At 43.6% G+C, this 13,737-nt stretch overlaps 2 protein-coding genes across 15 annotated transcripts in view; one reads left to right on the top strand and one right to left on the bottom strand.

Moving 5' to 3' along the window:
* The window catches only part of ppip5k1a (diphosphoinositol pentakisphosphate kinase 1a), a 46,679-nt gene extending 42,044 nt beyond the window's left edge, over positions 1-4,635 (bottom strand). For 2 of the 12 annotated variants that reach the window (XM_024265054.2, XM_024265055.2), the window contains exon 1: positions 2,843-4,298. The gene's annotated coding sequence lies outside the window, so the exon portion shown is untranslated. Of the gene's footprint in view, positions 1-857; positions 961-2,190; positions 2,783-2,842 lie in introns of those variants that run through there. The other 10 variants (XM_024265057.2, XM_036217264.1, XM_024265058.2 and 7 more) reach the window with 8 other exon arrangements.
* A 4,652-nt stretch (positions 4,636-9,287) lies between these two features.
* Positions 9,288-13,737, top strand: part of LOC112141877 (aggrecan core protein) — a 26,630-nt gene continuing 22,180 nt past the window's right edge. For 2 of the 3 annotated variants that reach the window (XM_036217248.1, XM_024265068.2), the window contains exon 1: positions 9,291-9,519. The gene's annotated coding sequence lies outside the window, so the exon portion shown is untranslated. Of the gene's footprint in view, positions 9,520-13,737 lie in introns of all 3 variants that reach the window. The other variant, XR_002918482.2, reaches the window with a different exon arrangement.

Genomic DNA, 13,737 nt, shown 5'->3' with positions numbered 1-13,737 from the left:
TCGTTTTAGTTAGATTTTCTTGTATAATTTTCTTGTATTTTTATTTTTATTATTTTTATTTTTTATTTTTGTATTATTGTGTAACCAGTCAAAAATTGATATGTTTAAAGTAGGAGTGTGTACTTGAATGACTGCTTACCTTTTGAATGCAAGCAGTGATATGGCTTTTGTTAGATTTGATTGTAACATTTTACTATGTAATCAGTTGTTTGTGGAAAAGTTTAATGTGTGAGTGGGTATTGAATGATTGTTTACATTTATATTGAAGTTTGTATTGTATTGATTTATACTTGTTTGGGGACTACAGATGGAAACTAGCTTCAGCTATAATCTGGTGTAAAGCATCTTTAATGTTTTTGCACATTGTCCCTGTCAAATAAATTACTACTAATACTAATACTAATTTTCTAAGCTTTTATTCGAGTCATATTTTGTAAAAATGGGTTAAGAAATGAGGGAGCTAGCCCGATTTTTGTGGTTGATGTCTGCCTGTTCTCCACTGAAACTGCAGCGTTCTGCTGCCATGACTGCATGCATAGCAATGGCGCCTGCACGCACGTCTCTGTCTATAGCAGCGAATAGGCAAGGGCCAATCCAGTAATATATATATCAATGGTACGGACACAGGCAGGGACCTCAGATGACCTCAGACAGAGCAGCAGGTCATTAGCTCTCTGCTAACAGTGGGATGACCGTCAGCTCCTCATCAGCAACAACTGAAAACAGTTATTAGTGTAAACAACCCAGCAGGGATAAGTAGACACAAACAACTGCACAAACCTTCACTGATCGTCAATCCAGACGACTAAGCAAGTCAGTAAATCTCAGTAACCTTGAATTAAACTCGCAGCACAAACCTTCACTGAAGACCTTCACAGGGAGGTGCAGCCTTCTGGGTTCCTCATGACTGCTTTTGTTCATTAAACTTTCAAAACCTCTTTGTGGGCTTGTTGGTGTCGTCTGTGATGCATAAACACAAAATCTCTAACATCCTGTAACTTTTCAACAGTTAACATGTTAATTCCAGTAGATTGGAAAGGAGAAAAGCAGCATGACGAGCCACTTTTCTCCTTCACAAACTGCTGGAATTATCGTGTTAACAATTAAACAAATTACACTCTGGGGACACTCCTTCCAATGCTCTAGATTTCAGCCAGGACAGCGCCTGGAAGAACGTCTTCATCCAGAATGAGACAGCTGTACTTTAGCAGATCAATGAGCTCTTTTCCAACATTTTTACCGCTCTGTTTTTTTATTTTCTTCACACAACTAAAAGGTGAGAAGTAGGTCTGTAACATTGCTATGCAAACAAGACAAGACACAGGTGACAGGAAGTGACATCAGCGGTTACCCAGCACCTCAAGAGGCACCTGTTATATGTACAACCCAGATTCACACAGTGGTTGTACAATTAATGCATTATTATCTTATACTAAATGTCAGTCTGAACTAGGGCTGGGAATCACAATATCAATGATATCGTCATACTGCGATATTTGGTAAAAATCATCTCTAATAACTCACATTACATTTAAGAACAAATACTTTGGGGAAAATATATCCCCATTTATAAGTGAGCTTGTTCCAAGTCCATGTCCTTTCCACTGAAAGCAGCTCGAAGGAATCTGTCAATCAAACATTTGAGGCGGGGCCAGCGGCACTCACATGCTTTTACTGAGGCATCTGATTGGTCAGTTTATAACTTGAATAACTGGCTACAAATAAAAAAATTCTTTTCAAAAAAATTGGATGAGCAACCCTCGGGTACTTCCTATTTGGAACACAGAAGGGGAGGGGTTATGGTGTCTATTGATATTCAAGTCAATGAGTGGACTATTAAAATAATCATTTGTGGCAGCCCTGGTTGTAAACAACAGAAGAAAAAAATAAATAATTAAAGTAGCTGCCAGGCACATTGGTGCCCATGAAAGAAAGTCTTGAAATGCACCCTTATCTACCTCCAAAGGAACATCTCACCAAAGGATGATGAATATAATATAGTATTATAAAGCCTCTTCAAACGGAAATAAAAGATCGATACTTGGTGAGAACCCTTTGAGAATCAATTGCAGGGCTAAATATCGCGATATATTGCAATGTAATATATTTTGGCACACCACTAGTTTGAATTGAACACTTTTACTTTCAATCTTCCTCTGTGTAGAGAGTCAACCACCAGCTCCTGTTCACCTGCTGCATCACTGAGGCAGTCCCGAAACATCCGAGGAAGAAGCAGCCAAGTCTCAGTTCACCTGAAGAATGCCAGGCTTCCACAGCAGCTGTGAAAACAATAATGAAACGTCCTGCCGTCTCTGTGGCTTCACCACAGCAGACCACCGCCTTCCTCCACCTCCTGCACCACCACATCCCACAGTCCTCCTCACTAGCCTCCTCTCTGGGCTCCTTCTGGGACTCCAGCATTATTTATACACGTTTTCATCCCTGTTAAACATAAACGGCTTTTTAAATTTCTCACGCAGCGGAAATGAATATAAATGAACTATGATGTTAAGGAAACAGGGCGCATGCGCAGTACATATGTGCGCAGCGTCGCGGGGGTCACGTACAAAAACTCCCAAATCACACGAACTTCTGCAGATGATCTCAAAATAAAACATAAGACATGGCAACATGGAGTGGGGGCACCATGACAGCGCGCGGGTCTGAGCTAAAGACCCGCGCGCGAGCTCGAACCGCAGACGAAGCACCAAGCTAGCGCTAGTAGAACCTCGAAAATACGGATTTAACGCGGTAGTTCCGAACCGACACCAGGACGGTCGCCCCGCCGTCCACATGAACAATTCACGGGTGACAGTTAAAGAAAGAAAAACCGGCTCCTTACAGCGAAATCCTGACGGTTCAGATCGGAGGACTCTCGTTTCTTCTGACAGAGTTAGCTTCATATGTTTATACTTGTTTGGATGACGGACGTTTCAAACAGCCAATGACAGAAAGGAAACCGTCCACAGAGGCGGGACACGAAGACGTGTTAGCCAATAGGATAAGCCGAAACCCGTAAGGAAAAATAACGTAAGGATAGCGATCTCTAGCGTTGAGTGAGATATGTGAGTACGGCCTGCACTGGAGGAGGGCTGTATGATCCATTGACTGTATATACGAATATTTTTACAGTCAATGGTATGATCCTGGTCACATTCCATCATGTGTCACTTGAGTGAGTGAATGAGTGAGTGAGTGAGTTTTTTTTTCAAAACACCTTTATTGCAAAGTCTAACTTTACAAATTACAAATAGCACTTACATGGAAGCAGAAAATAGTCAGAAAATAAAGCAAAAAAAAAAAAAAAAAAAACAAAGAGCAAAAGGAAAACAGCACAAGGAACCTATCAAAAATTCAACACCAAACTGCTGATGCTGACAGAGCACAAAACTTGACAGCCCAAATTTGAACAAAATCATCAATCAAATTAACAAGTTTATAATATCTATATTCAATTTCCAAACAAGTAACCAAGCAAAACATCATCAGAACCGGTCCCCTGAATACGGTTTTTCCGTGACCTCCACACAGCTAGCTTTGCTTCAGCCACACGAAAATGTATTAGTGTGTGAACAGTCTTTTTGCAAGCTTCGTATTTGGGGCCGTAAATAAAACACACCAAAGAAAAAGACTCCCCTTAACCCCTAACCAACTCCTGCAGAAAGGAAAGAAGACCAGTCAGACGCTGACATTCAGCAAACAGATGCTGGACCGACTCCCTGACCAAACAAAAAGGACATCCCTCCCCTGTGCCAGGATCGAGGTGCGCCAGATACCAGTTTGTGGCTACGATCCTGTGTAAAATCCTCCACTGGAGGTCACCCGCCCGTTTCTCCGCGGGGGGTTTGTACAGGGACCTCCAACAGCCCCTTGGAGAAAACCCTGTGCCAAAATACTCAGTCCACCTCGACACTCTAACATCCGCTAGCGAGCGAATGTTCAGAACCTTAACGCAGACCAGGTACAAAGTCCTTGTCCCAAGTGTATCAAAACACCCCATCTGGGGTGTGGTCCAGGACAACAACTTATTCTGGTCCTCCTGCCACTCTTCACACGCCGGGGAGACTGTCAGGGAGGAAAACCTGAGTGTCATCCCGTCCTCCCACTGGACAGACATTTTCGGGTCCCTCATCAATGTCCGATAATTCACCGATAGGGAACGAAGAAGGTCCTCTATAAACCTGTCCAGCGTTCTATGTGACTGTATCCCCATCAATGCTGCCAGGTCAGCTGTGGAAGTCCTCAGGAGATGTCCAAATTTCACACACCCATCGTCCTTCAGCTTTGACCGCACAGTGGTGGATGACAGAATCTGTGAGGACATGAGGCCACTATCCAGCAGAGGCTCCTCAAACAACCACAGCCCGGGGGTGAAGCTGTAGCTCTGCTACAAACCAAGAGACGACAAACTGATAGAAAGGCGATAATCCCATTACATTCAGGTACTGGTGCTGAAGCAGGAATAGTTGTCTGTGGTAGCCACAGCGTCCAGCCCTTCTCAGCAAAACACAAGCAGTGTCGACCCAGGGCAGGCGGGGGCCGTACAGGAGTCGCTGGGCTTGTCTCAGTCTAAAGGGCGCCACACGTGAAGCAATGTCAATCAGACCTTGACCTTCTTCCCCCACCGGCAGGTAGAGAACAGGAGATTTCAACCAGTGGTAACCAGACCAGAAGAAATTCACGACTGTTTTCTGGATGGAGATGATCAACTCGGGAGGAGGGGGGAGTACCATCAGCCTGTGCCAGAATGTCAAGGCAACCAAATTATTGACAACGAGAGTGCGCCTCCAGAAGGAAAGCTGAGGTAGCAGATGCTTCCATTTGGATAGTCTGGCACACCCTCTTTCTGTAACACCCACCCAATTCTTTTTACGAAGTTTATCTGTGCCCAAATAAATGTCCAAAACTTTCAACCCTTCTGTTTCCCAACCCAGGTTTCCTGGTGGGGGGGGGGTCCACCCACCGTCCTACCCGAAGAGCGGTGCATTTATTCCAGTTAACCTTGGCCAATGAATCTTTTTGGAAAAAGTCTAAGCAGTCACATAGTAGGGCAACATCTCTTTGTGAACTAACAAAAACTGTGACATCATCAGCGTAAGCCGATGCTACAATAGCGTGCCCGTGAGCGGGACCAGGAAGCACAAACCCCAACAACTTTGAACGAAGTCTGTGCAGAAACTGCTCAATGGTTAGCGTGTATAGGAGGCCGGAAAGGGGACACCCCTATCTGATCCCCCTCTGAACTTCAACAGGAGAACTAAGTCCTCCACCTATCTTAACTAAACAAAATGCATCTCTGTGCAGAAGCGTAAGCAACGCAAGTAAAAAAATCCCCAAAACCAAAAGCTCTTAAAGTTGTGAATAAATAATCATGGTCCACTTGATCAAAAGCCTTTTCCTGGTCCAAGGAGATCATACCCACATCCACATCACACAGTGTACAAAGGTCAAAGACGTCCCGCACTAGAAAAATAATGTCTATTATTGTCCTCCCCAACACATAATATGATTCATCTTCGTGTACAATTGCATGCAGGTAGTTTTTTTGCGCTAGCACGAGCGGGGCTTTATGCCCACTGCTCGGCTGTTGGTGCTGTGTGAATGTGTTATTTTTATTTATTTATTTATTGGAATCACTAATGCCAGCCAACATTAGAAGGCTGATTTATACGAGAGAAGAGTTACTGGGGAAGAATAGACGAACTGAACTCCGGTGTGACATTCCACCGGAGCTAATTCGGAAGTACCGGGGCTGGTGAGCTGAAGGCACGGCTGAAGGCTAAGACTGCTAACCGGCGCCGCTTCAAGCCATCCGTTTCCTCTATCCTGATGGGGAATGTCAACGCCTTGTCCAACAAAACAGATGAACTCACGGGGCTAATCAAGACACAAAGGTGCTACAGGGAGAGCAGCCTCCTCATCTTCACGGAGACGTGGCTAACCAGCCACGTACCGGATCCTAATGTGGATCTGCCCGGCTTTACCACCGTGAGAGTAGACCGCGACCCAAACACCAGCGGGAAGAGCAAAGGCGGTGGTCTAATCCTGTACGCTAACCAGCGATGGTGTCATCCCAACCATCTGACCGTTAAAGCGGCGATCTGCAACCCGAACCTGGAGCTGCGAGTGGTTAGCATCAGACAGTACTACATCTCACGTGAGTTCTCCCACTTGTTCGCGCTCGGTGTTTACATCCCCCCGAGAGTGGACACAGAGGCGGCGCGGGAGTCCATCTTCAACACTACCACAGCACTACAAACCAAGCACCCAGAGGCTTTTATCCTCATTTCTGGTGATTTTAATCACAATACCTTGGACACAACACTGACCACTTTCCACCAATATGTTGACTGTCCCACCAGGAAAAATAACTCCATAGATTTACTGTATGCAAACATTCTGTCCCTCTCCCTCCCCTTGGAAAATCTGATCATAGCCTCATACACCTCCAGCCTCGCTACATCCCGCTTGTAAAGAGGCAAGTGGCCACCACGCGACAAGTCAGGAGGTGGTCTGCTGGAGCAGAGGAGGCTCTCAGAGACTGCTTCCAGTCCACTGACTGGAGTGTCCTGATTGGATCACATGGGAAGGATATTGATGGAGCAGCGGGATGTATGACAGACTATTTTAACTTTTGTGTGGACATGGTGGTCCCAGCCAGAACTGTGAAATCTTTTACCAACAATAAACTCTGGGTCACAAGTGATGTTAAAGAAGTTCTGAACAGAAAGAAGAGGGCATTCAGGAACAAAGACCTGGAGGAAATGAAGAAGGTCCAAAAAGAACTTAAAACGTGCAAGGAGGAATACAGGAGTAAACTGGAGAAGAAGCTGAGGGACAACAACATGCGAGATGTCTGGCATAGCATGGGAGTTATGACCGGCTGCAGCAAAAAAGGGGGCAGCGTGGTGGATGAGGGGTTGAAGAAAGCCAAAGAACTAAACATCTTTTTTAACCGGTTCAGTGCCCCTAAATCTGCTGGTCCCTCCCCGCAGGTCTCCTCCAAACATCCTGACTACTCCAGCTCATCTCTCCTTTCCACTCATCTCCCCCCATCCCCCTCACCTGGTTCTAGCCACCACCATCCTCCCAGTGCTGGGCAGGTGAGCAGAGAGCTGAGGCGGCTCCACCCCAGGAAGGCGGCGGGACCAGACCGGGTGTGCCCACGACTTCTAAAAGCCTGTGCTACTGAGCTGGGAGGACCTCTACAACAGGTCTTCAATCAGAGCCTGCAGCTGGGGAAGGTCCCGTCACTCTGGAAAACCTCATGTATTGTTCCCGTACCCAAGAAGAGTCGCCCCAGTCAGCTGAATGACTACAGGCCAGTCGCTCTCACTTCATACGTCATGAAGACGCTGGAGCGGCTGGTCCTGCAGCAGCTGCGACAGCAGGAGCAGAGTGCCAGTGACCCTTTGCAGTTTGCCTATCAAGCAAAGCTGGGGGTTGAATATGCTGTCCTTTACCTCCTATCAAACCCTCTCCTACCTGGATGTGGGGGGGATGTGAAGTGAGGATGCTGTTTTTTGACTTTTCAAGCGCTTTTAACACAATCCAGCCCCTCCTGCTCCAGCAGAAGCTCCTCTCCCAGGATGTCAACCCCCACCTGGTGAACTAGATCACGGACTACTTGACCAACAGGCCACAGTTCGTCAGGATGGGGAGCTGCTGCTCCTCCATGCTGACCAGTAGCACAGGAGCTCCACAGGGCACCGTACTTTCGCCTTCACCCTCTTCACCCTCTACACCACTGACTTCCAGTACAACTCTGAAACATGCCACATGCAGAAATATTCTGATGATACCGTGACTGTAGCATGTATCAAGGGGGGTGAGGAGGGAGAATACAGAGGCCTGATGCAGGACTTTGTGGAGTGGACCGGGCGGAATCATCTCCATCTGAACATCCAGAAAACAAAGGAGATGGTGAAAGACAATTCCCCCTCCTTGCCTCAGTGGGGCTCCACTGGTGTGTGAATGTGTATGAATGTCCTGGTGATGGTCAGAGGGGCTGTAGGCGCGTACTGGCAGCCATGCCTCTGTCAGCTTGCCCCAGCATCTGTGGAAACATCAGTAGTTCACCATCACCAAGTATGAATGAATATTGTGGATACATTGAGTGACTAGAAAAGTGCAGAAAAATCCAATCCATTATTATTATTATGCCTTTCATGGCACAACCCTCTGCAGGAGTTGGACTCCTTTATGAAAGCACTGAAGTATGCCTCCTTGTGGTGGGATGACTGAAGTTCATTTCAGTCTGAAGAATCTTTACCGATGAAAGTTTAAAGGTTTCAGCTCTCAAAAAGAACAACACTTTAAACATATTTAAGCTTTGACAATAATTTTGAATAATCACAAATCAGGTTCACATTTAAGAACACAAACAAACAAACAACACCCACAAACAAGCAAACAAACAAAGGCTTAAAATGTAATGAAAATTCACAACAAAAAAAAAAAAAAACAACAGAAAAGACGAACACACAGACAAAACCAACAAACATGTTAACAGCAAGACGACAAACAAGAAGCCAAATGACAAGAAGAAACTAAGACAGACAAACAAGCAAACACATTAACAAGCAAACACTAGGAAAAACAACAACACTGATAAACAAAGAAGACAAACTAGAGAAACAGACACATCAAACAGAGAAACAAACAAATAAGAGAAAATCAAACAGGCTTATAAACAAACAAATAAACAAACAGTGGACATATATACTAATAGACACTTAACAAACAGACATCAGTCTGTCTGACATCATTTTTGCAGCCTCATTTAACCATATTTGAGTGTGTTCACACCCAACAGATCCACTTCTTTCCTATTTCACCTGACCAAAGGATTCATGAACGCCACACATCCTTTCTGACCTTCAAAATAAGAGCACAGCACTTAAAGACATCAGAGATGGAAGAATCTGTTTTCTTTTTTTATGGTTTTTCATTTGAACAAACAAGCCCATCTGGTCATCAGTCATGTTCACACCATCTTCAGGGACAGAAGAGAAAAAAAAATATATTACCTGTATATATTCTCATCTCCATTGTAGTATAAATTGAAAATAATTTGATTTAACAAAAATCTTCATCGTGATCGCCCAAAACTAAAAATCCTGAATCAAATTACATTAAATGAAAACACCTAAATGGAACAACTATAAAAAGAATCATGTAAACCTCAGTTTTTGAACTTTGTCAAAGCAAAATTATTTTAATGTTTATCTTTTTCCGTCCTAATTCTCCACTCATGCTGCTGCACAGCCTCGTTCTTTCAGAGTAAAGGGTGCAGCCACCACAAGCTTTTATTCTGAAGGGCTTCCAGAGCTGCTGTCTGTGATCCCAGCAGCTTGACTGAGCGTTTTGGGCTCTATCCCCTGGTGTCAGCATCACCGGTGCTCTGCTGCTGCTGCTGCTGCTGCTGCTGCTCACCGGGACTTTTGAACAGAAGCAGCTGAAGCTCGACTCATCAGGGAGCTCAGATTCCACCACAGTGACGGGAAACCTCAGCAACAGGTGAGCAGCAGCTGTTTCTTCTGAGATTCATCCACAGCAGCTGGACTGCCACAAATGTCAGCAGCGTCTGGAGCGGTGATGTACTTTTCTGAGATTTGACTTTATTTGAGACGGATTATAAGAGTGAATCTGTTGAAAGGCAAAACACAGAAACAACAAACTGCTGGGAAGTGGAGATACTGGTAGGTCTGCTCTAGGACCTGGCTGACCTGCTTACTTCATGGTCCGATCTCCATCATCATAGGAGACAAACATGAGCACGATGTTATAAACTATGTGTGAAAGCTGCTCTCTGCCCCTGGAATCAGCTATTTGGGTTGTTTTTGGGTGAATTCAGGAGCACCCCTGTGATTATCAGAGCTGGACTGAGCGTGCTCCCTCATGTTTGTCCTGACACGAGCCATGTTGACGTGTGACGAAAGTGGAACCCTGGAGCGCTGTCGACACAGGCGCCGTCAGGGCGTTCTCGCTGCCATGCAGAGAGGGGAACAGCTCCACTCTTATGGGCCCCTTCTTTTCTTGGGAGGGGCCCTCACCGCAGCGCTGAAAAGGTGCAGTGTGACCAAACCCCCCCACCCATCTGTTCATGAAGTGTTGCTGCAAAAACGGCTAACTGGCTCCTGTGTTTGAGATCCACAGTGACCTGAACCTGACCTTCAAATGTGTTTTCTCCAAACAAAAGAGAACATTTGCTTCAGCTGGAAGCTAAACTGAGAGAATGAATGAGAGGCAGCTTTGTAGAGATGGAGTCTGGATGATTAGAGGTGATGCTTCAGTGTGTGTTTAAAACTCCAGGCTGGCTGTGGACAGAACATCAGACTGGTTTAGTCTTTCAAATCAGGCCGTGCTCTCCGACCATGCATGCTTTGCATCATTTGAGATGGAGTTTTGAGGAAAGCTTTGATAGAATCTCCAGTGCTCCATGATGAGCTGAGGAGTGGAGTTTCTCTGATGTTCTGCTGTGTGGGGTAGGGACCTCCAGCTTCTTGTGTTGTTCTGTCAAACCTGTCGAACAATCTCTTAAGATCCCAGCTCTGCAGGAACGATCAGTACTGAGAGATCCTGCTGTCATGCAGAAATGTGTTTCTGCTCAGAGACGTTCCTGCTGCTCCTGCAGCTCTGCTATCAGCAGCGTTCGTCATGCCGGATGTTTCTCCACTTGAGTGAGTGCTGGTGCTGCTGGACACCAAGATATGCCAACAAACAGGTGACTGTGAGAATGTGTGCTTTAGATTAGTGAGGAAGACACAATCAGAGCAGGACAGCAAGCTCTGCTAGATGAAGATCGATGTACATTGGCTTCAGAACAAACAATGGAATGAAAGTACCAGGAGCTGAATGTTGCAGCTGATCTCAGATAGAGTTCTCAGAAAGATGATCTGAGAAAGAAAAACTGTAAAGAAAGATGAAGACAAAGTGGAAACGACTGATGGACTTCAAGTTTTTCTGGTAAAATCCAGGATGCCACTCTGACAGACAATGAAGATAATCCATGTTCGTTCTTGGGGAAACTCTTCTTGTAAACTCTTAAAGGTTCTGGTCATGTAATAGACTGGGTCAGAGCTTCACTCTGGAGCCTTCAGGGTTAAGTGTTTATATCTGCGGTGGCTCACGCGCTCACTTTGATTTATGTGTTGATAACATTCTTCTACAATAATGAAATTCCTCACTTCACTGCATCGGACCAGATTTTCTGCTGTGCTTGAAACTCCTCCACTCTGAATGACCTCACCTTCCTGCTGGACCTTCAGATGGGCACAGAGATGTTCTCCAACCCCGGGCGCTCCTGCCATCCATCCAGAGGTTGAGCACTTCCTCAAAGTGTTTCTGTCTGCAGCTGACTACCTGTTTCCTGAAACCTCCCCAGCAGATTTGCTGAGCTGAGAATGAAGCAGGGGAGTTGATGTCACATCACATATGAAGGACAGGTCAAAGCTTTGCATGTGAAATGGCTCTCTGCTCCGGTTCAGGCTCTCCTCCACATTCATGCTTCTGAAGGACAGGAGACTTCCTGCATCATGGAAACACGTATCCTGGTATAAAAATAAGAACAGCGAGGAGGACAAAGAAAATCTATCAAAATTCCACTTCAACTAAAACACATTTTGAATAAAAGTTTCAAGTTTCAGGCTTTATTGGTTTAGTTTGCCATTTGTAGTTAACACAATATAGAATAAAAACAAACAACCAATAAAAAAAGGAATAGGCAGAAGCTTATGAAGCTTATTCAATGCCTTTCCTTGAAAACTAAACAATGAGCGTGAAAACGAAATAGATTCAATTAAAAATATAATTTACAAACAAATACAAGTAAATCAAATCCTTTTACATATGTGCATTGTAATCATTTATACATTTACGTTTTAAACTTTTTTTAAACTGCAAAAGCAAAGTATTTATTTTTAATTAATCGCTCAATTAATTCCATAATTTTACTCCAAGAACTGAAACACATCTCATCTTAACATTGGTTCAAACACTAACCTGTTCAAAATTACAAAGACCTCTTAAATTACACTGACTAACCATTTAAATAAATAGTTTCTGTATATTTTTTAAAAACTTTTCAAATGATCTTTTACTCTATAAACAATTACTAATACCTTAACGTAAACAGTTTATTTTAATTTTAAACTTTTATTCAAACACAATAAAGAATTACTTGGTTTACAATACTCTGCTCTGTTAACTATTCTAAATTTTTTGTAGTTTAACCAAAGATTCCATGATAGTTTTTCCTGCATTTCCCCAAATCTCTACACGAAATGAAAGATCCGAAACAACTAATGAGCATTAAACAAGATACAATCTCTTTTTATTTAATACATCACTGATTTTAAACGGAATACCAACAGATCTAAAAACTTTGTGTTTTATATAATTTATATGAGATTTCCAAGTCAATTTATCATCAAATACTACTCCTAAAAACTTTACTTCTATAACATATTGTGTTTCTGCACCATGCAGAACCTTTAAAATAAAAGGTGAACCTTTTAAATACATTTAGTGACATTTTTATTGCTATGTGAGACTTTTCATTTGCCCTGAGACAGACTGGCGACCTGTCCAGGGTGTACCCCGCCTTCGCCCATCAGTAGCCGGGATAGGCTCCGGCGCCCCGCGACCCCGAAAGGGCTGAAGCGGTCAAGAAAATGGATGGATGGATGGACTTTTCATTTCTTTACTTATAACACAAATTCCCTAATACTGTGGCTGGATGATATTGAATTTTTTATATCTCGATGTAGCTTTTTTCGTATCGAGTGTTAACGTTTTATATCACAATATAAACCAAATAATTATATTTTTTTCCAAATGTGAACGATCTGCGACTCAAAAAAAAAAAAAGTGTAATCATCAGCAGGTTGGTTAGATTTAAATATTTATTTCCTATCATACTTTCAACATAACAGATGCACTGAGAATCATGCAACTCAGTTTTTAAATAACTAAGAAAAGGTGTACATTTTGCAAAAGCTTTCAAATTTCAAAAGAGAACATAAATAAAATTATTGTTTTATCGTCCAACCCTAACTAATACTAATACTTTGTCATAATCCCTTTTTCCACCTTATCATTTTATTCTTGACTTGCAGGAAAAGTAATCTCAACAAGAAAGTTTACCATGCCAAATAATGAGTTTGAGCGAACATGTCCTGTGTAATCTTTTTCTTAAAGGCCTCGTGCAGTGGCAAATTATTTTTTTAAATTTAGAAAGTCAATGGAACTTGGAAAACGAATCTGATAAAAATATTCACTTAAAATGATCCAGCGCGGTTTTATTGATCATTTTATGGTCGTGCACAGCTTTAAATTTGGGCGATAGGTGGTGATGGGCGGGGGCTGCGCGTGACGTCATTTCAGGGATCCCAGAGTGTAAACAACAATGGCGGACGGTTTGAGAAGTGACGTAGACCACGATTTAGTGGATATTTCTTTGGATGAAGGTCATGAGCCTTCATCAAACACGGGAATTTTAACGACACAGGGTTTGGAGGGTGTACAGCCCTACCAGTTTGAACCGGAGGTTTCCTCATCTGAGGATACAGGGGCTTCGGATGACGATGGTGAAAGCTAATACAGCGATGACGGGGAGAAGACGATCAAACTTGACTATTTAGAGGACTTAAAAGTCGTAACAAGGTTTCCGTAGGTGAACCTGCGGAAGGATCATTACCGGAAAAGCGGAGCGTCCTTTGTCGTCCTCCTCCAGGG

This window comes from Oryzias melastigma, linkage group LG3, assembly GCF_002922805.2.
Source record: "Oryzias melastigma strain HK-1 linkage group LG3, ASM292280v2, whole genome shotgun sequence".
Classification (NCBI taxonomy): domain Eukaryota; kingdom Metazoa; phylum Chordata; class Actinopteri; order Beloniformes; family Adrianichthyidae; genus Oryzias; species Oryzias melastigma.
Note: the sequence above shows the minus strand (reverse complement) of the source record. Positions and strands in the feature narration are given on the sequence as shown.